Source organism: Dendrobates tinctorius, unplaced genomic scaffold (genome assembly GCF_039654945.1).
Source record: "Dendrobates tinctorius isolate UK_male_01 unplaced genomic scaffold, ASM3965494v1 ptg000432c, whole genome shotgun sequence".
NCBI lineage: Eukaryota > Metazoa > Chordata > Amphibia > Anura > Dendrobatidae > Dendrobates > Dendrobates tinctorius.
The window spans coordinates 897,047-918,403 of NW_027362095.1; the positions used below are offsets into that span (position 1 = coordinate 897,047).

Consider the following 21,357-nt stretch of genomic DNA (forward strand, 5'->3'; position numbering starts at 1 on the left):
GGATGGCAAACAGGACAATCACTGCACTATAGTAACCAGACAAGAGCGTTTACTGTGGTCATGGCAAGCATTAAAGATCAAGGACTCATTGTCAAAAGCGCTTGTTTGCAAGAGGAACGCTGTGTTCCTGCCCAGTTTCGAACTAAGGATCTTTCGCGTGTAAAGCGAACGTGATAACCACTACACTACAGAAACCAACCGATTCAAACAACCAAAAAATGCTGTGGTCATTGCAAGCAATAAAGAACAAGCACTGAAAGTCAAAAAGATCGTTTTCCAAGAGAAAAAGCTGTGTTTCTGCCCAGTTTCGAACTGGGGCCCTTTCGCGTGTGAGGCAAACATGATAACCGCTACACTACAGAAACCGGATGCAAGCGCTTACTGTGGTGACAACAAGCAATCGAGATCAAGAACTGAAAGTCAAAAGCTTGGATACCAAAGGGTAACAGCGTGTTTCTGCCCAGTTTCGAACTGGGGACCTTTCGCGTGTGAGGCGAATGTGATAACCGCTACACTACAGAATCCGGATGCAAGCGCTTACTGTGGTGACAACAAGCAATCGAGATCAAGAACTGAAAGTCAAACGCTTGGATACCAAAGGGTAACAGCGTGTTTCTGCCCAGTTTCGAACTGGGGACCCTTCTCATGTTAGGCGAACGTGATAACCACTACACTACAGAAACCGGCTGTGGAAGGTTATTGTGGTCATGACGAGTGTAAAATAATGCATATCCTGTAAAATACTCAGGACTAGTTACCAGATAAAAATATAGTGGTTTATTTGGATTCTTCCATCAAAGAAAGGTTATTACAGAAAAACAGGTGAATAAAAATAAGTGAAAGAGATATTGTCCATTGTTCATAGCAAAGCAGCATGTATTCTTCTTTCTCTCCGGGATCTCACATGGCAAATGGCGTCTGTCTCTCAGTTCGGCTTCTTCGTAATAAAGTAACATACCAGCTGTTGAGTTATGTCATCTTGCGTCTGTGTCTCATGATGGTGAGGGAAGAAGAAGAGCGACCTCTACAGTTAGCCATGAATTATATACGTCTCCTAAAGCACGTGGTCTCTACATATATGGAGTTTGACATTTACCTCAAGGCTAAACTTAAATATGTAGTGAGCTGACATTTCTACCATGAGCCAAGCTTAAAAATAGCCTATGTCATGTAAGCTAAAGCATTCTACAGAACTGGGTGTAATAAGAAATATTTAACGAATTATTAATATTTAACAATTCCCCCTTTTGAGGGAGACAGACATTAATTGGAACCCTCAAATATAACGATCTTTTTTCTTCTTTTCTTCTTCTTTGACAAAATAATTTAATATCAATAATAATAATAATAATAATAATAATAATAATAATAATAATATTAGATTACCGTTATAAGTACTCAATGACATAATTGATGTGAATTCATGTTATGGTAAGCCGTGAACAATATTCATATAAAATATGTATAATTATACTTCCCTAAGTCTAAATTGAAGCATCTCAGGTCCAGTCATCATCATCTGATGTCATCTGGTCTTCATTTTGATGTCTTCTGTCTTCTTCTTGGTTCTTTTAAAAACACAGTTTTTCTATAGCATATAGAAATTGTGTTGTGTATCAAATCAAAGTCCATAATTTCAAATGTTAATACGAAAACAAAGTCTATGCAGCTTTAATATCTGTGCAGTGTCATCTTTAAAAACCTGGGCTTATATTGGCTCGCCTTGGATATTCTGGAATCCTCCATCGGTACTGGTCTTTGAACAGGTGTGACGTCTTTGGTCAGCAAAGCAAGGGTTAAAATGACTCTTCCTTGCTAAACATTGCACCATAACCAGTCCTTGTCCTAATGCACAGGACATATGTCAGGGTTAATTACCTTCATTGTTCACCAGCTTTACATCGAAGCTTTACAGGTGATTGAAAACTTCTGGAACTTGATAAGAACGTGATAACACAGTTCACATCAGCATCGTAGGATCATCGTCCTCTGGTTGTCAGGTTAGACACTTTAATTGTGACTGTCAGTGGTGGATACTGCACTTGTAATTAACACAGTCTTACTGAGAAGTCATAGCTTTGTTACCTTCTGGGACTTCTGGATCGCGGCATTCTTCTTCTTGCAACTGATAATAATCAATTTTAATATGAAAAGTCTTTATTAACGTAATTTCAGTATCTTGCTTGAAGTCTTCATTCTCTATTCTATACCAAATCTGGTAATTTCCCTATCCCATAATATCACAGCGTACCATAGCAATCAGTAATATCCATATAATTATTATCAGAATTTGTACCATATATGGATTTCAATATTTGAAATAATAAACGATAATACATTATTATCCGCATTTTTCATGTGATAGAACATTTTTTTATGTCATAGGTGTAATTACCTTTTTCAACCCATAGGTGTCACTGTGTTTTATGTAACCAGTGTTATCATCTTTATTAATAAGGAATATATTCATTATACTAATAATATGTAGGAATGTAAAGCCATGAACCAAAATAAGAATATATGAGTGAGCGAATGAATGAATAAAAGAATTGTTGCATATAACTCAGAAGTGAAACATTTTCCTTAGTAATAGAACCATATAATTGCTATATTTAATGAAGCAATATTCTCAGCAGATATTACTTTACTAAATATTGGTGAAAGAATTAAAAATAATGAAAAATAAGAATAAAAATAAAAATAAGAATAAGGCCTTTATGTTGATGCAGAGTAGTTATGTCTTCAGTAACATATACCCTTAATATTTCCATGATCTGGATTATTTCATAATTGTCATAAACTTGTGTTACCAAAATATTCAAATTATGCAACTTTGCATGTAATTCCTCTTAGTGTAAAGAAATGAATCCTTATAATACTTGTTATTATACCCAATACTTATACCATTGTACCTTATTAATATTTTTTCCTATTAAAATGTGTGAAGAAGAAGTATTAATCAAATGTGATGATGTAGTCAGGATCAAAAACATATTTTCCCCCTTAATACCAAAAAATATTGTTTCATGAAATAATTCATTTATCAAAACCAAAATTAAAAATAATTAATTTATAAATTGTGTAAATATTATACTTGCTTATACCATTATTTGTCTGAAGATGTGTAACCATTAAAATTAATTTGAATATCATAAAATTATCCTTTGGAAAAATTAATTTGCATAAACCATTTTGATGTGCGATTGCACTTTGCACTTATCCACTATTAACTAAATCAAAAAATAATAATTACTATAGAAATATAGAAATATATGTTGTATAGATAATATTTCATTATGTATCTTAATATTCTAATAATTTCCTAAAGATAAAAGCTTTTGGGGTTTTTTTTTTCTTTCCTCATTCAGAATCCTGAGGCCTCACAAACATATCACATTACTCGCTCAGCAGCTGCTCATACACTCAGTCACTGTCACTCAGACTGTGTAGTTTAAACCAAATACCTCACATATGAAGGTGTGATGAATACACGTATTTTAACCCAAATTATCCTAATTATCAATGCATTGTAAACTATTTCAATTTAGTCTCTTAATATTTCTTTGAATATTCCTCCACATGACATAAATATATGTTGTATAGCTATACTTGACATTTAGGCCTGGAAAAAAAATTCCATTGGTTTGCAAAAGTTGAGACCCCCTTAAAAATTATTTTCCTAAGGAACAGGGACATAGTATACTGGTATACTTGTATTATTAGAACAAGGTTCAAATTCCCCTGCTGTGGTTGTCATTCAAACCATGCAGTAAAGCACACACCCAGAACATTTTAAAAAGCAATTAGTTATTTCCTTTTAAGGGTTAGATATAAAATCATGCAATTATTGCAACTTCCTGTGTAAATAAAGGCATAAATCCTTGTAAGAGAATTTTTCCCGATTAAGTCCTGCTTTGAAATGAAAATTCTAAGGAAACATAAAAAATAAGGTTAATATCATATTCATATTCTATATATTATTACTGATGTAGATTTTAATTTTCATTAAAAAATACAGTTCTACTATTTCTACTTCTACAAACACTCTATATATACTGTATGACTATGTATATATCCACAAACCATAAAACTACAGGATTATACTCTATAACTCACTAATTGTATAACACTGTTACACAATGTATATTACTTTTTTCCTAGCCAATTCCTACACCCATACTTATTTCTCTGCAAAAAATATCCTGAAAGGTTCTTGCCATTTTAAAGCTGATAGATTCTTGGAGCAGAGTATTCAGTTTACAGGCCATGATGTCACTCACCACCTGTTTCTGTCTGTTAAATTCGGCCATCTTGGTTACAGGAAGAAGATCAGAACTCATCATTTTTCTTAATTCCATTTGTGTCTTTTCGGTGTTCCTTTGCATCATTCCATATGGCTTATAACAAACATGTGATTTTCTTTTTCTTTCTTCGTAGATTTGATTTTGGGGAAATCTCATTTTAGAAGGCTTTGCTAATACCGGCTTCTGATAAGATTTTACTCTGCCTGTCTTTACAAAATTAGCACAATTTACTTTCCTCTCACGATTCTCGTGTTTTCTGGCAAAATCAAGGGATTGCGCACATTCAAACAAAGAATCTTTTTGTGACGCAATAACACGAGATGCAGGATTTAGAAACCAAAATTTGCTTACAAAACTCCTTATGAGGGACGGTGTTTTGACATTCTCACTCAGCATTCTATACAAACGTTCATATATGGACATGAACGTAAAAATACATTCCTTCCGACCAATTCTTAATTTTTGAAGAATATCAATATCTGGATGATTTTCATTTGAAGAACAAAAAATGAGAATTTTTAATCTGTCTTTATCAGTTAAATTCTCATGTGTTTCACCAGATAACTTTAAAGACAATCTCCTAGCAAAATTTACAGGGATCCACATTTTGAACAACTGATTCTTCTCCTCGTTAGATAAATCAAATTTATCAGAACAACTTTCAAAAATCTCAGAGTTTCTACAAACATCTATTTTGTTGTCATAAGCAGGAATTATTTGGCATATCTTTATCAAAGTTTTCCTTCGGATTTGGGCCTGTGAGTCGTCTATTTTTAGTGGTATGTCTTTCCCTTGTACGTCCTCTACGTCAGTTCTGAAGTCTCCTCCTACTTCTCCATCTTGTTCCACGTCTGCAAGGTCACCTTCAATAGCTGCTACTTGTAACTGTTTCTCCACATTACAGTGAATCTCGGGAACATCACAACAATCATTTTTAGATTTCTCTGACACAGATCTATGAAATATATCTACCATCTGTAGAATATTTTTTAATCTCTCTCTTTCTCTATTGAAAAACTTAGAATCTAACCTCTGATTCTCGAGTTCACACTCGGCATATAAACTTAACCATAAAACTTCTGAATTAGAATTGTCTACAGACTTAAATTTCAATTTACTCTGCTTAGCAAGACAATTAATGACATCCATTTTATCTTACCTTGAAATGTCTCAGCTTGTTCCTTTGATGGACAACGCTGGGTTCCTGTTGTCTTGGTTTCAGCACGTCTGGCACTTTGGCACTTGTAGTACTTCTCAATCTATCTGGCAATTCTTACTTCTAGGTTCTGTGTGATTCTTGTAAGTAGTGGAATTCCCGATAACTTGCACATATGATTTGACGTTAGCAAAGTCCAATCCCCCGTGTGGGCAAGTTGAGGGAAATCCGCAAAAAAGTACAAAAATTCAGATCTGGCTGGCTCTCCAATGTAAAATAATGCATATCCTGTAAAATACTCAGGACTAGTTACCAGATAAAAATATAGTGGTTTATTTGGATTCTTCCATCAAAGAAAGGTTATTACAGAAAAACAGGTGAATAAAAATAAGTGAAAGAGATATTGTCCATTGTTCATAGCAAAGCAGCATGTATTCTTCTTTCTCTCCGGGATCTCACATGGCAAATGGCGTCTGTCTCTCAGTTCGGCTTCTTCGTAATAAAGTAACATACCAGCTGTTGAGTTATGTCATCTTGCGTCTGTGTCTCATGATGGTGAGGGAAGAAGAAGAGCGACCTCTACAGTTAGCCATGAATTATATACGTCTCCTAAAGCACGTGGTCTCTACATATATGGAGTTTGACATTTACCTCAAGGCTAAACTTAAATATGTAGTGAGCTGACATTTCTACCATGAGCCAAGCTTAAAAATAGCCTATGTCATGTAAGCTAAAGCATTCTACAGAACTGGGTGTAATAAGAAATATTTAACGAATTATTAATATTTAACATAGTCCGGTGGCTCTGGCTGACGGGATGATGTGGGATATTAGGGGTAGTAGTCCGGTGGCTCTGGCTGACGGGATGATGTGGGATATTAGGGGTAGTAGTCCGGTGGCTCTGGCTGACGGGATGATGTGGGATATTAGGGGTAGTAGTCCGGTGGCTCTGGCTGACGGGATGATGTGGGATATTAGTGGTAGTAGTCCGGTGGCTCTGGCTGACGGGATGATGTGGGATATTAGGGGTAGTAGTCCGGTAGCTCTGGCTGACGGGATGATGTGGGATATTAGGGGTAGTAGTCCGGTGGCTCTGGCTGATGGGATGATGTGGGATATTAGGGGTAGTAGTCCGGTGGCTCTGGCTGATGGGATGATGTGGGATATTAGGGGTAGTAGTCCGGTGGCTCTGGCTGATGGGATGATGTGGGATATTAGTGGTAGTAGTCCGGTGGCTCTGGCTGACGGGATGATGTGGGATATTAGTGGTAGTAGTCCGGTGGCTCTGGCTGACGGGATGATGTGGGATATTAGGGGTAGTAGTCCGGTGGCTCTGGCTGACGGGATGATGTGGGATATTAGGGGTAGTAGTCCGGTGGCTCTGGCTGACGGGATGATGTGGGATATTAGTGGTAGTAGTCCGGTGGCTCTGGCTGACGGGATGATGTGGGATATTAGGGGTAGTAGTCCGGTGGCTCTGGCTGACGGGATGATGTGGGATATTAGTGGTAGTAGTCCGGTGGCTCTGGCTGACGGGATGATGTGGGATATTAGGGGTAGTAGTCCGGTGGCTCTGGCTGACGGGATGATGTGGGATATTAGGGGTAGTAGTCCGGTGGCTCTGGCTGACGGGATGATGTGGGATATTAGGGGTATTAGTCCGGTGGCTCTGGCTGACGGAATGATGTGGGATATTAGGGGTAGTAGTCCGGTAGCTCTGGCTGACGGGATGATGTGGGATATTAGGGGTAGTAGTCCGGTAGCTCTGGCTGACGGGATGATGTGGGATATTAGGGGTAGTAGTCCAGTAGCTCTGGCTGACGGAATGATGTGGGATATTAGGGGTAGTAGTCTGGTGGCTCTGGCTGACGGGATGATGTGGGATATTAGTGGTAGTAGTCCGGTAGCTCTGGCTGACGGGATGATGTGGGATATTAGGGGTAGTTGTCCGGTGGCTCTGGCTGATGGGATGATGTGGGATATTAGGGGTAGTAGTCCGGTGGCTCTGGCTGACGGGATGATGTGGGATATTAGTGGTAGTAGTCCGGTAGCTCTGGCTGACGGGATGGTGTGGGATATTAGGGGTAGTAGTCCGGTAGCTCTGGCTGACGGGATGATGTGGGATATTAGGGGTAGTAGTCCGGTGGCTCTGGCTGATGGGATGATGTGGGATATTAGGGGTAGTAGTCCGGTGGCTCTGGCTGATGGGATGATGTGGGATATTAGTGGTAGTAGTCCGGTGGCTCTGGCTGACGGGATGATGTGGGATATTAGTGGTAGTAGTCCGGTGGCTCTGGCTGACGGGATGATGTGGGATATTAGGGGTAGTAGTCCGGTGGCTCTGGCTGACGGGATGATGTGGGATATAAGGGGTATTAGTCCGGTGGCTCTGGCTGACGGGATGATGTGGGATATTAGGGGTAGTAGACCGGTGGCTCTGGCTGACGGGATGATGTGGGATATTAGGGGTAGTAGTCCGGTGACTCTGGCTGACGGGATGATGTGGGATATTAGGGGTATTAGTCCGGTGGCTCTGGCTGACGGGATGATGTGGGATATTAGGGGTAGTAGTCCGGTGGCTCTGGCTGACGGGATGATGTGGGATATTAGGGGTAGTAGTCCGGTGGCTCTCGCTGACGGGATGATGTGGGATATTAGGGGTAGTAGTCCGGTGGGTCTGGCTGACGGGATGATGTGGGATATTAGGGGTATTAGTCCGGTAGCTCTGGCTGACGGAATGATGTGGGATATTAGTGGTAGTAGTCCGGTAGCTCTGACTGACGGGATGATGTGGGATATTAGGGGTAGTAGTCCGGTGGCTCTGGCTGACGGGATGATGTGGGATATTAGGGGTAGTAGTCCGGTGGCTCTGGCTGACGGGATGATGTGGGATATTAGTGGTAGTAGTCCGGTGGCTCTGACTGACGGGATGATGTGGGATATTAGGGGTATTAGTCCGGTGGCTCTGGCTGACGGGATGATGTGGGATATTAGAGGTAGTAGTCCGGTGGCTCTGACTGACGGGATGATGTGGAATATTAGGGGTAGTAGTCCGGTGGCTCTGGCTGACGGGATGATGTGGGATATTAGGGGTAGTAGTCCGGTGGCTCTGGCTGACGGGATGATGTGGGATATTAGGGGTAGTAGTCCGGTAGCTCTGGATGACGGGATGATGTGGGATATTAGGGGTAGTAGTCCGGTGGCTCTGGCTGACGGGATGATGTGGGATATTAGGGGTAGTAGTTCGGTTGCTCTGGATGACGGGATGATGTGGGATATTATAGTGAATGTGGCTATGCGGAGTGGGCTATGCCTTTCTATTGCTGCTGATACGTTTACTCCATTAATCTCGACTACATATATTGACTATGTTACCGCCAATGCAAGATTTTTTGGCGTTAAGTGTTCTTTTGCCATATGTTTGTGGTAATGCATATGTTTTTTTTTATCTGTATATACATAGAAGTTATATCTGCTTGAGCATAATTTTGTAGCCCTTTGTGGATGGGTCTTTTTGATCCTGGCCTGTCCACATATATATTGGGTGAGATCGTTAAATCAAGTGTTAATTTCTTTAGTTCCACTTTGCGTATTGTGCATTTAAACCCTTTTTGGTTGGGGGCTTCTCTTGACCCTGTGCCTTTTTCATGTATTAGGTGACCTAGGTACATTTAGGGTTAAGTCTTGCAGATACATTGCTCAAATAAGACAGGGGGCGGGTTTGATAGGAGCCCGAGTGGCCATCTGATCTGGCGCATGCGCGGTAATTTATCATGCCTGCGTGATGATTAGAGGTGGTGAGCTGAAGGACGACCAGACATCACGAACTACGCTTGCACAGTGTTCCATCGTCTTTCCTTTGATCGATCATCATATCACGCTGCGCGAACTCGCCCCTGCATGATGAACAGAGGTGGTGAGTTGAAGTACGCCGACACCATTAACGGCGCCTGCGCAGTATGGTATCACCCTCTCTCTGTCCGGTCTCACGTGCGCCTGTGCGATGAATCATTGAATCATCATGGTCATCTGTGCATCCTGCTCATCTCTAATACATTTTTTTTGTTCATTCATTTACAGTTGGAGCAGCCAGAACTTCCTCATCTTTATGTAGCTGCACTGTTATGAAAGAGTCACCGTAGGAGGCAAACACAAAAATAGTCGCTACGTCCAGAAAACCAGAGAAGTTGGCCTCTATCAGATTGCAGACCCCTGAACCTATCAACACAACTAGCAGTAGCCGTGGGGGGTTCCTACGGTGCCCTAGACCCCTCGATCACAGCCGGAGAGCTAAATAGCCTAAAGACAGAAAGGGAAATCTAAACTGCACCAGAGCAGACCCCAAAGTAATAGGCAGCCCCCAACATATAATGACGGTGAAGCAAGATGAAAAAACACTTACACAGATAGAAAGATAGGCTGAGCAAACGATGGGGCCCAATCTAACTAAATAGGACAGGAAAGGAAGGTTGCTGTCTGCAATCTGCCAAAACCCTATCAAAGACAAAAGCCAACAGACTGATATGGAAAAAGGCCCTGAAGACGCTAGGCTTCAAAAATACTATATCAGTACTCAGGTATTTTCTGAAGACAGAGCTAATAGGAATTCAGCTCACCCCAGCAGGGAATGGCAGAAATCCAGAAAAACAAAGCAAAACAAAATCAAAACACAAATGCAAAAAGCAGAGCAGAAAACTTAGCTTTTGAGGAGCAGGAATCCAGACTGGTCTCCAAGAATCCCTCAGAGAAATCACCCGCAAGGCAGAAGGGTCTCGCCGGCCTTATATCCAGTCTGTAACTCCACTCAGCCAGTCATCATCATTAGGCTCAGGTGCTTGATAATCAGGCTCACTACCTTCCTTTACCAGAAGAGGGAGTTCACCAGACCTCAGCAGCGAAGGGGAAAATGAACTCACAACACTGCACTATATGACATCTAGCTTTTTTTTATGTCTGTAAGGTCATGTTCACACATTGCCTAAATATTGATTGTTTTTTTGTTTTCTGCAGGATCCGCACCAAACTACACGATAAAAATCTTCTCTGATTATCGCATTTTTGATGCATTTTATGATTTTTGCCTTAGTTGATGCTTTTTTTGGTGCAGATTTGAAGCAACATTTTTATGATAGTGAAAAGCTGTAACTCCTTTACAGCGTTGGATGTATCCATACGTCCAGGTTGGTAGGTACTTACCGACCTTGGATGTATGGATATGTCCAGGCGATTTTGCGTGCAGAGACGCTGTGCGCGAGCAATTACCGCTGGTTGTCAGCAGATTCTGACACTTTAACCACCTAAGTGGTGCAATTGATATCGAATGCAGTATTAAGAAGGCAGGCAGAGGGAGGGAACCACCTCTGCCCTCCGATCGGCACCTCCGCGATATCATTGCGGGGCTCGATGGTTGCCATTGTGACCCAATTTTGTCATGACAAGATCCGGGTCCCCAGGCACTGGCAAGATAGATCATGCTCAGTGCATGATTTAACTAACTCGTGACTGCAAGGCTGACAGGTTATCTCACATCAATGAGGAATTCTGTAGGAGAGAAAAGCGCGAATAGGGTCTTGTCCGATGGAGATGATAGGGCAGGCAATCAGATTGCACTCACCTGATGTATCTTTACATTAGAGCGTGGAAACTCATCAGAGTTGACAGCTGCTGCAGATCCACTGGTTAAAACCGGTGACCAAAACGTAGTATCACACTAGGAAAAGTTTGTGGATATCACCCATGCTGCTGTACAAATCACGATCCATCCGATTGTAAGATAGAATTGGTGGTTTATTCACTCAACGCATTTCGAAGTCAATATAGCACCTCCTGAAGAAGAAGTCGTATTGACTTCGAAACCACGCGATGAGTGAATAGACCACCAATTCTATCTTACAATCTATCCACAAACTTTTTCCAGTTTGAGGCCACCTCACATGACTGTCTGCAGAAATATGGAAAAATTATAGCTCTCAAAATAGGGCGATGCAAAAGTTGTTTTTACAGTAAAAATCGTCTTTTAGTGTGTGACAGCAACCAAACAAATAAAACAATATAAATTTGCTATCCCTGTAGTCGCACCGCCCCAAAAAATAAAGTTGTCTCAACACATATACAGCACAAGGAACGGTGTAAAAAATAAATAAAACTAATTCTTCACCTGCTGCTGATTTTTTTCCATTCTGCCTCCGAAAGATTGCAGTAAGGCTCGGCTCGGCTCAAGTTAAGCTAGTTTCACAATAGCGTTATTGCTCGCAGCGCAAGGCGCCGCTAAGCCCCGCCCCCTGCCGCACCCCCTCCGGTCATCTCCGCCTAGTGTCGCACAGCACTGCATGCGATCTGCACACCCTATCTGTAGCATAGGGTGCACAGACCGTGTGCTGGCCATGCGCTAGTAGGATTTTGCGCACGCTGCGCCCTTTTGACGGTGCTCCGAGCGCACCAAAATGCAACATGGTGCGTTCGGCGGGCATCGGCGCACCGTCAAAAGGGTGCAGCGCACGCAAAATCCTGCTAGCGCACGGTCAGCGCACGGTCTGCACACCCTATGCTAAAGATAGGGTGTGCAGATCGCATGCAGCGCTGTGCGACACTAGCCGGAGATGACTGGAGGGGGCACGGCAGGGGGCGGGGCTTAGCGGCACCTTGCGCTGCGGACATAAACGCAAGTGTGAAACTAGCCCCAGGGGCTAAAATAAAATTTTTGCAGTAAAAATTAGATTTTTTTCATTTTTACAGCTCAATGTTATAAACTACTGTGAAGTACCTGGCGGTATAAGTTGCTCACCACACATCTAGATAAATTCCTTGAGCGGTCTAGTTTCAAAATGGTGTCACTTTGTGGAGAGTTTCTACTGTTTAGGCACATCAGGGGCTCTCCAAACACGACATAGCGTCTGCTAATTATTCCAGCAAGTTTTCTGTTCAAAAAGTCAATTGGTGCTCCTTCCCTTCTGAGCCCTGCCATGTGCCCAAACAGTAGATTTCCCCCACATATTGTGAATCAGCATACTCAGGAGAAATTGCAAAACAAATTGTATGGTGCAATTTCTCCTGTTACCCTTGTGAAGATGCAAAATTTTGGGTTAAAAAACATTTTTGTGGGAAAAATTAGATTTTTTTACTTTCACAGTTCAATGCTCTAAACTTCTGTAAAGCACCTGGGGGTTCAAGGTGCTCACCACACATCTAGATAAGTTCCCTGAGAGGTCTAGTTTCCAAAATAGTGTAATTTGTACTTCCACTGTTTAAGCACATCAGGGAATCTACAACCGTGACATGGTTTCCCCTAATTATTCCAGCAAATTTTACATTCAAAAAGTCAAATGGTGCTCTTTCCCTTACGAGCCCTGCCGTGTGCCCAAACAGTGGTTTCCCCCACATATGGGGAATCGGAATACTCAGGAGAAATTGCACAAAAATTTCCGGGCTCCATTTTTTCCTGTTACTAGTGATGGGCGAGTAGCATCGATGCTCGTGTCTCCCCGAGCTCGCTCTGGTGATCTCCGAGTGTTTTGGTAAACTTGGAGATTTAGTTTTCCTCATCTCAGCTGCATGATTTGCGACTTGTAGACAGGCTGAATACATGTGGGAATTCCCTAACAAACAGGCATTCCACACATGTATTCAGGCTGTCTAGCAGTCTCAAATCATGTAGCTGAGGAGACGAAAACTAAATCTCTGAGCACGCCAAAATACTCGGAGACCACCCGAGCTGGGAGTATACTCGCTCATCACTACCTGTTACCTTTGCGAAAATAAAAAATTTTGTTCTGCAAATTAAAATTTTTGTTAAGGAAAAGTTAAATTGTCATTTTCTCCTTAAACATTCTATAAATTCCTGTGAAACACCTGAAAGAATAACAGGCAAATGCAATTCTAGGATGTATTAACAGAAGCATACAGTCTAGATCACGTGAAGTCATTATTTCCCTCTACTCCTCTTTGGTCAGACCTCATCTGGAATATTGTGTCCAGTTTTGGGCACCACATTTTAAAAAAGACATCAACAAACTGGAGCAAGTTCAGAAAAGAGCGACCAGAATGGTGACCGGTCTGCAAACCCTGTCTTATGAGGAAAGGTTGCAGGATTTGGGAATGTTTAGTTTGCAAAAGAGAAGACTGAGAGGAGACTTAATAGCTGTCTACAAATATCTAAAGGGCTGTCACATTGTAGAAGGATTAACTTTATTCTCATTTGCACAAGGAAAGACTAGAAGCAATGGGATGAAACTGAATGGGAGGAGACACAGATTAGATATTAGAAAAAACTTTTTGACAGTTAGAGTGATCAATGAGTGGAACAGGCTGCCACGAGAAGTGGTGAGTTCTCCTTCAATGGAAGTCTTCAAACAGAGGCTGGACAGACATCTGACTGGGATGATTTAGCGAATCCTGCTTTGAGCAGGGGGTTGGACCAGATGGCCCAGGAGGTCCCTTCCTACTCTACGATTCTATGATTCTACCTTCTTCTTATCATGTGGTGCGCCGTCGGCCTGTATCACCCTTCGGGGTGGAGTATCACGCTGTACTCTGCATCAATTTGCTACGGGACAATAAACACTTCCCACCATGATTACATCACGGGAGGGTGTGCCATGCCTAGATTATTTAAATCTTGCCTGAACCGGCACATGCGTGATCAACATGCCTTATGGTGGGAATCTCACTGCGCTAAAATGTGGACTAGGAGGCCTCGCCAACCACCATCCATCCCATCAACCTCATTTGCTGCTTCTTCCTCCTCCATCACCTTTCCAAGTCTTCTCATACAGATCTCCGGCCGCAGAAACTACAATTATTTACCTACCACAGTGGGGGTGAGTGAGAGCTGGCCAACTGTTACAGAAGTTCCAGAAGTGGACATGACTGCTTTTTTTGTGTTACCTAGCTGGGTTACCTGTGGTAGAAGGTGGAAGGCCTATTATACTATTTCTACTCTTTGGAAATTGATGCCACTTTTGTGCTGTGTGACAATTATTTTTTTTGAAATGTGGAGACGCCAAGTTGGGTTTCCATCTAGTGGGTTGTCCATGTAAGTAGGGCTACCTATATTACTATCCTTATATTTTTATATCAATAGTTGTCTATGAAAGTGATATTTGTGCCATCTGAGTGTGGCTGGGAAACTAGAAGAAATTGAGCTGTTGCATGAGGTATGAGGTCTCCCAACTAAGAAGGATTACACCACTCCCTTATCCACCAGGTCCTTATTGAAACTTCAATTCCTAACTGTAAATGCTAGGCCAGACCCTGATATCTCATGCATGGTCCATGGCAGGCTTCTACTGTACCATTACAACTGGTTCTACTATGGGTCAATTGATCAGTCAACTACCTGTGTTACTTTCCTTACATTTTCTACTAATATTACTGTATGAAACTGATGTTTGTGCCATCTGAATGTGGCTGGATTAAAAGAAAAAAAAAGTTGGAGGTGTTGCATTAGATATGAGGTCTCCTGGGAAAGAAGGCTTACACCACTCTCTTAACCAACAGGTCCTCTTTGAAACATCAATTCCAAGCTTTAAATGCTGGGCCAGACCCTGATAACTCATCCATGGCCCATGGCTGACTGCTGCTGTGCCATTTTCAAATTTCTACTGTGAGTCAATTGATGCCACCTTTCATGGTCTCTTCCCCTAATGTTAGCTGTTTGGGAATCTTTTTGTTACCCCTTAAAGTGTTGTCTATGCGTTTGGTTTTGCCTCCCATTGAATCTAATGGGGTTAAGGTACGTTCCGCGAGCAGTTCGGCGAACGGAGGTTAGTTCTGGGAATCCGAACTGAACCAAACCTTTTCAGGCTCTGCTGCATATAATACTATTACTGTATTATTGTCTGCAACTTTATATTGTAGGATAATAAATCTGCAGATTATGTCATATATGCTATTTACATGCAATTTTGGCGGCCTTGTATTTTTATTATAATATACTCTAAGGCTCTGTCCTAGGACTCCTACTATTCCCCATCTACACCTTTGGCTTGGGACAGCTCATAGAATCCCACGGTTTGCAGTATCACCTCTACGCCGATGACACGCTGATCTACCTATCTGGACCCAACCTCGCCTCCTTACTGACTGAAATCCCACACTGTCTGTCTGCTATCTCAGCCTTCTTCTCTGCTCACTTTCTCAAACTGAGCATGGACAAAACAGAATTCATCATCTTTCCCCCATCTCACTCTACCCCTCCACCAGACCTATCCATCAATGTCAATGGCTGCTTTCTTTCCCCAGTCCCGCACGCTCGGTGCCTTGAGGTGATCCTCGACTCTGCGCTCGCTTTCAAACCACATATCCAAGCCCTCACCTCCTCCTGCCGCCTCAAACTCAAAAATATTTCCCGGATCCGCTCATTCCTCATCCACGAAACCACAAAAATACTAGTGCACGCTCTTATCATCTCCCGCCTCGACTACTGCAACCTCCTACTCTCTGGCCTCCCCTCTAGCACTCTGGCTCTGCTCCTGTCCATCCTACACTCTGCTGCCCGACTAATCCACCTGTCTCCCCGCTATTCCCCAGCCTCCCCCCATGCCAGGCCCTTCACTGGCTTCCTATTGCCCAGAGGCTCCAATTCAAAACCCTAACCATGACATACAAGCCATCCACAACCTGTCTCCTCCATACATCTGTGACATGGTCTCTAGGTACCTACCCGCACGCAACCTTCGATCATCTCAAGATCCCCTTCTCTACTCCCCCCTTATCTCATCTTCTCACAACCGCATACAAGACTTCTCCCGTGCTTCCCCCATACTCTGGAATTCCCTGCCGCAACACATCAGACACTCACCATCAATGGAAACCTTCAAGAAGAACCTGAAGACCCACCTGTTCCGACAAGCCTACAGCCTGCAATGATCCTCGGTCTACTGAACCACAGCAGGACCTACTCTACCCTCTCCTACTGTATCCTCTCCCATCCCTGTAGACTGTGAGCCCTTGCGGGCAGGGTCCTCTCTCCTTATGTACTTGTGTGTCCCTTGTCTTACACATGTTTACTAAACTTGTCTATATTTCCCCTTTTCACATGTAAAGCGCCATGGAGTAAATGGCGCTATATAAATGCATAATAATAATAATAATAATAATAATAATAATAATAATAATATAAGTAATGTACCACCACTGCTATTAAGTAATGTACATGCCATAATTCAGACATTTCTATGGGTTCTTTACTCTAGATTACATAACCAAGGTGGATATTGTTATGTATATGTAAAATATTTTCTGCCTGAGGTGGGGATGTCTGGTCTTTTGACCCATGCAAAACTTGTATTTATAAATTTATCCACAAGAAATTAGTAATATTTATCTCTTTTCATGGGGTATATGCTGCGCTTTTTCTGATACAGTTGTGCTACTTGTAGTTTCAATGTAATTTTAGCTGATCTTTCACTTGTACGTATTATCTATGTTATTGTCTATCTAATATATAAAGCTCAAAGTGTGTGTATGTATGTATGTATGTGTGTGTATGTATGTATGTACTGTATGCATGTGTGTATGTCCGGGATAGGCATCCGCACCGTCGCAGCTACAGCCACAAAATTTGGCCCAGTCACACGTCTGGACCCCGAGAGCGTCCTAAGCTATGTTGTGAGGCAAAATTTTAACCCCGCGCGTTCCAATTCACCAAAGAATTTTGCCCCTATCTACATACTGGGGGAAAAAGTGTGTGTGCGACAAGCCCCGCCCCTCATTATGATGTCACAATGGTTGACTATGGGATAGAGGATGTATGATGGGTATATGGGCACTGGACTATGGGATGGAGGATATGTATGATGGGTATATGGGCACTGGACTATGGGATGGAGGATATGTATGACGGGTATATGGGCACGGGACTATGGGATGGCGGATATGTATGATGGGTATATGGGCACGGGACTATGGGATGGAGGATGTGTGATGGGTATATGGGCACGGGACTATGGGATGGAGGATATGTATGATGGGTATATGGGCACGGGACTATGGGATGGAGGATATGTATGATGGGTATATGGACATGGGCCTATGGGATGGAGGATGTGTGATGGGTATATGGGCACGGGACTATGGGATGGCGGATATGTATATGGGCACAGGACTATGGGGTGGAGAATGTGTGATGGGTATATGGGCACTTGGCTATGGGATGGAGGATATTTATGACGGGTATATGGGCATGGGACTATGAGATGAAGGATGTGTGATGGGTATATGGGCATTCGACTATGGGATGACAAATATGTATGATGGGTATATGGGCATGGGACTATGGGATAGAGAATATGTATGATGGGTATATGGGCATGGGACTATGGGATGGAGGATGTATGATGGGTATATGGGCACTCGACTATGGGATGGAGGATATGTATGATGGGTATATGGGCACGGGCCTATGGGATCGTGGATATGTATGATGGGTATATGGGCACGGGACTATGGGATGGAGGATAATTAAAATTTGTTATAACTAACCACAGTTAGTTACAATGCCCGGGCAGTGCCGGGCTCTTCAGCTAGTATATAAATATATATAAAACTCAAAATCTGTAGTAGCCCGCTCTATACAAATCCACAGTTCTCACCCGATTTGGGTGAAATTTGGCACACCCACAGGAGTAGAATACTGTGTACGTTAAATCTCGCTAGTGTTCCCCCCGTCATGAGATTGGGGCTCCTGGAGTTAGGCCCTATGCATATAATGGAGAAATGTGAAGGTGAAAGTAAAAGTGCTGAGGGTAAAACAACAGTTGTAACTGACAAATTAGTAAAATGCCAAAATAATAAAAATTTGAAGTGGAAAAAAAGTTACTGCAGCACTCTGAAAATGTCAATTTTAGGGTGACACTGAAAATTTTACTTTAGCTACAATAACCAACAATTTAAAATATTTTCTGTGAGCGAAGCTGCGAGTATTCTACTAGCATTCAATAAAGTTTAATATTTTTGACAATTACAGGATATTCACTCAATTCACTCACTCAATGATCCTCCACGGCCCCTCACAAAAATGGCCACATGTTGGACCTTATTTCACCCCCTCTGTTCCCTTACTAATCTCACTAACTCACCCCTCCCCCTGTCTGACCACAACCTACTGACATTCTTTTCCCTCTCCTCTCCTAGTGCGCAACCCCCAGTCCACAAACTCACTCACCTTTGCAGAAATCTCAAACACCTCAATTTACACTCAATATCCCTTCTCCCTCTTTCAAACGTAGCTTTCTTACATGACACAGATGCTGCTGCCACTTTATATAACACCACAATAATAGCAGTACTCAATTTGGCCGTCCCAATCATGCACAGCAAAACTCGTACAATCAACAGGCAACCCTGGCTGACCAGCCTGACCAAAGAACTGAGACGGGCTTCCAGGGTTGCTGAGCAGAGATGGAAGAGATCCCGCTCTGTTGAGCACTTTATCGCATACAAGCAGTCCCTCGCCAGCTTCAAGTCCACGCTCACTGCCGCAAAACAAACTTACTTCTCATCTCTCATATCCTCCCTGTCTCATAACCCTAAACAGCTTTTCAATACTTTCAATTCTCTAGTCCGTCCCCCAGCACCTCCTCATTCTCTCATTTCTGCTGAAGACTTTGCCTCTTTCTTTAAGCTAAGATTCATAACATCAGAGAAAGCTTTGGCACACAGTCCCCATTGCCCCTACTTTGAACTGCTCAGCACTGTTCTTCCAAAATCAGCTTCTCCACCATGACAGAAGATCAGCTCTCGACCCATTTGTCAAGATCACATCTCACCACTTGCATGCTTGACCCGCTTACGTCCCACATCATCCCTAACCTCGCCACAGTCTTCATCCCATCCTTAACACATCTATTCAACCTTTCACTTGCAAATGGTGTCTTCCCCTTATCTTTTAAACATGCCTAAATCACACCCATCCTCAAAAAGCAAGACGTGCATGAGAATATTTGGAATGGTAACTGAGGAGAAAGAAGCAGCAGAAGTGCTTGAAAAAATGGCTGGTGTTTGGCAAGGGCTGGTGGTTGGTATTTTCAAGGAGTGAGATTCCAAGATTAAGAGTTGCCTAGTCTGGACCTTTTTTTGAGACCGCAAAGGATGACGCAACTCACGTTACCTGCCAAATTTGCAAAAAATTACTCATTAGAGGCAAAAATTTGACTACTACATGCATGAACCGGCAAATGTGCGATCTCACTGTGCTAAAGTGCAGTCTAGCAAGCTTCAAGTTTTGGGTCTCTAAGCTGGATACATGGCCAGAGCTTAGCCAGTATGCATTGGAGGTGCTGGCTTGCCCTGCTGCCAGTGTATTATCGGAACGCGTGGTGTACTAACAGACCGTCGCACGCGACTTTCTTCCGATAACGTCGACCGGCTTACTTTTCTGAAAATGAACAAGGCCTGGATCTCCCCAGAATTTGCCAGTCCTCTTCCCGACTAAATAATTGGTTGGCAACTGTATCCAGGTCTCCTGCTGTGTTCATGTTTCTACCACCTGAACTATAATCCCTGGGCTTCAACACAGCCAGTTGTCGCTCAGATGTGTCGTCTGCACAGAGAAAAACACTAGCTCCTGTGTTGGTGGGGTTCAGTAACGCCAGCTGCTCCCCTGCTGTGTGGACGGCAAAGTCTCCTGCTCCATCCACATTCAAACTACTACTGATTTTTAACCCTGCTCCACTTAGGCCTCTGGCTCCACTGTCTCTAGTATTTCCCCTGGCCTCCAACCCCGCCAGTGACAGCTCTGAAGTGGCGTCTGCATAATCCACACTTGTTCCAGTGTTACTTGGCCTCAGTCACGTCAGTTGATCCCCTGATGTGTGTCCGGAGAGGTCTCCCATTACTAGTAGTGTGAATGAGGACAGAGCAGGAGACCTTGCCGGACACACATCAGGGGATCAACAGACGGGACTGCGCCCAAGTAACACAGGAACAAGTGTGGATTGTGCTGACGCCACTTCAGAGCTGTCACTGGCTGGGTTGGAGGCCAGGGGAAATACTAGAGACAGTGGAGCCAGAGGCCATAGTGGAGCACGGTTACAATCAGTTGTAGTCTACTACCTCTATAAAACGTGCGGCAAGTTGGCCTCAGCCAGCTCTATGCCTCATCCTGGGCTCCAACAACGCCAGTTGGTGTTCAGAAGTGCCATCTTCACAGAGAAAAACACACTAGCTCCTGTGTCAGTGGGGTTCAGTAATGCCAGCTGTTCCCCTGCTGTGTAGACGGCAAAGTCTCCTGCTGCCTCCACATACCAACACCATCAGGCCTCAGCCAGCTCCATGCCTCATCCTGGGCTCCAACAACGCCAGATGGTGTTCAGAAGTGCCGTCTTCACAGAGAAAAACACACTAGCTCCTGTATCAGTAGGGTTCAGTAATGCCAGCTGTTCCCCTGCTGCGTAGACGGCAAAGTCTCCTGCTGCCTCCACATGCCAACACCATCAGGCCTCAGCCTGCTCCATGCCTCATCCTGGGCTCCAACAACGCCAGTTGGTGTTCAGAAGTGCCGTCTTCACAGAGAAAAACACACTAGCTCCTGTGTCAGTGGGGTTCAGTAATGCCAGCTGTTCCCCTGCTGTGTAGACGGCAATGTCTCCTGCTCCATCCACATGCAAACTACTATAGATTTGTAACTTTGGTCAACTTAGGCCTCTGGCTCCACTGTCTCTAGTATTTCCCCTGGCCAACAACCACGCCAGTTACAGCTGTGAAGTGGCGTCTGCACAATCCACACTTGTTCCTGAGTTACTGTGGCTCAGTCCCGTCAGTTGATCCCCTGATGTGTGTCCAGCAAGGTCTCCTGCTCTGTCCACATTCACATTACTAGTAGTGTGAATGAGGACTGAGCAGGAGAGCTTGCCAGACACACATCAGGGGATCAACAGATGGGACTGAGCCACAGTTACA

At 43.2% G+C, this 21,357-nt stretch overlaps 2 non-coding genes across 2 annotated transcripts; both read right to left on the reverse strand.

The window, feature by feature from the left end:
- Positions 1–122: 122 nt before the first annotated feature.
- TRNAV-UAC (transfer RNA valine (anticodon UAC)) lies at positions 123–195 on the reverse strand. Its single transcript has one exon. It is a non-coding gene; the product is annotated as a tRNA-Val (tRNA).
- Positions 196–292: 97 nt separating this feature from the next.
- TRNAV-CAC (transfer RNA valine (anticodon CAC)) lies at positions 293–365 on the reverse strand. The gene has a single exon. It is a non-coding gene; the product is annotated as a tRNA-Val (tRNA).
- Between the last annotated feature and the right edge of the window lie 20,992 nt (positions 366–21,357).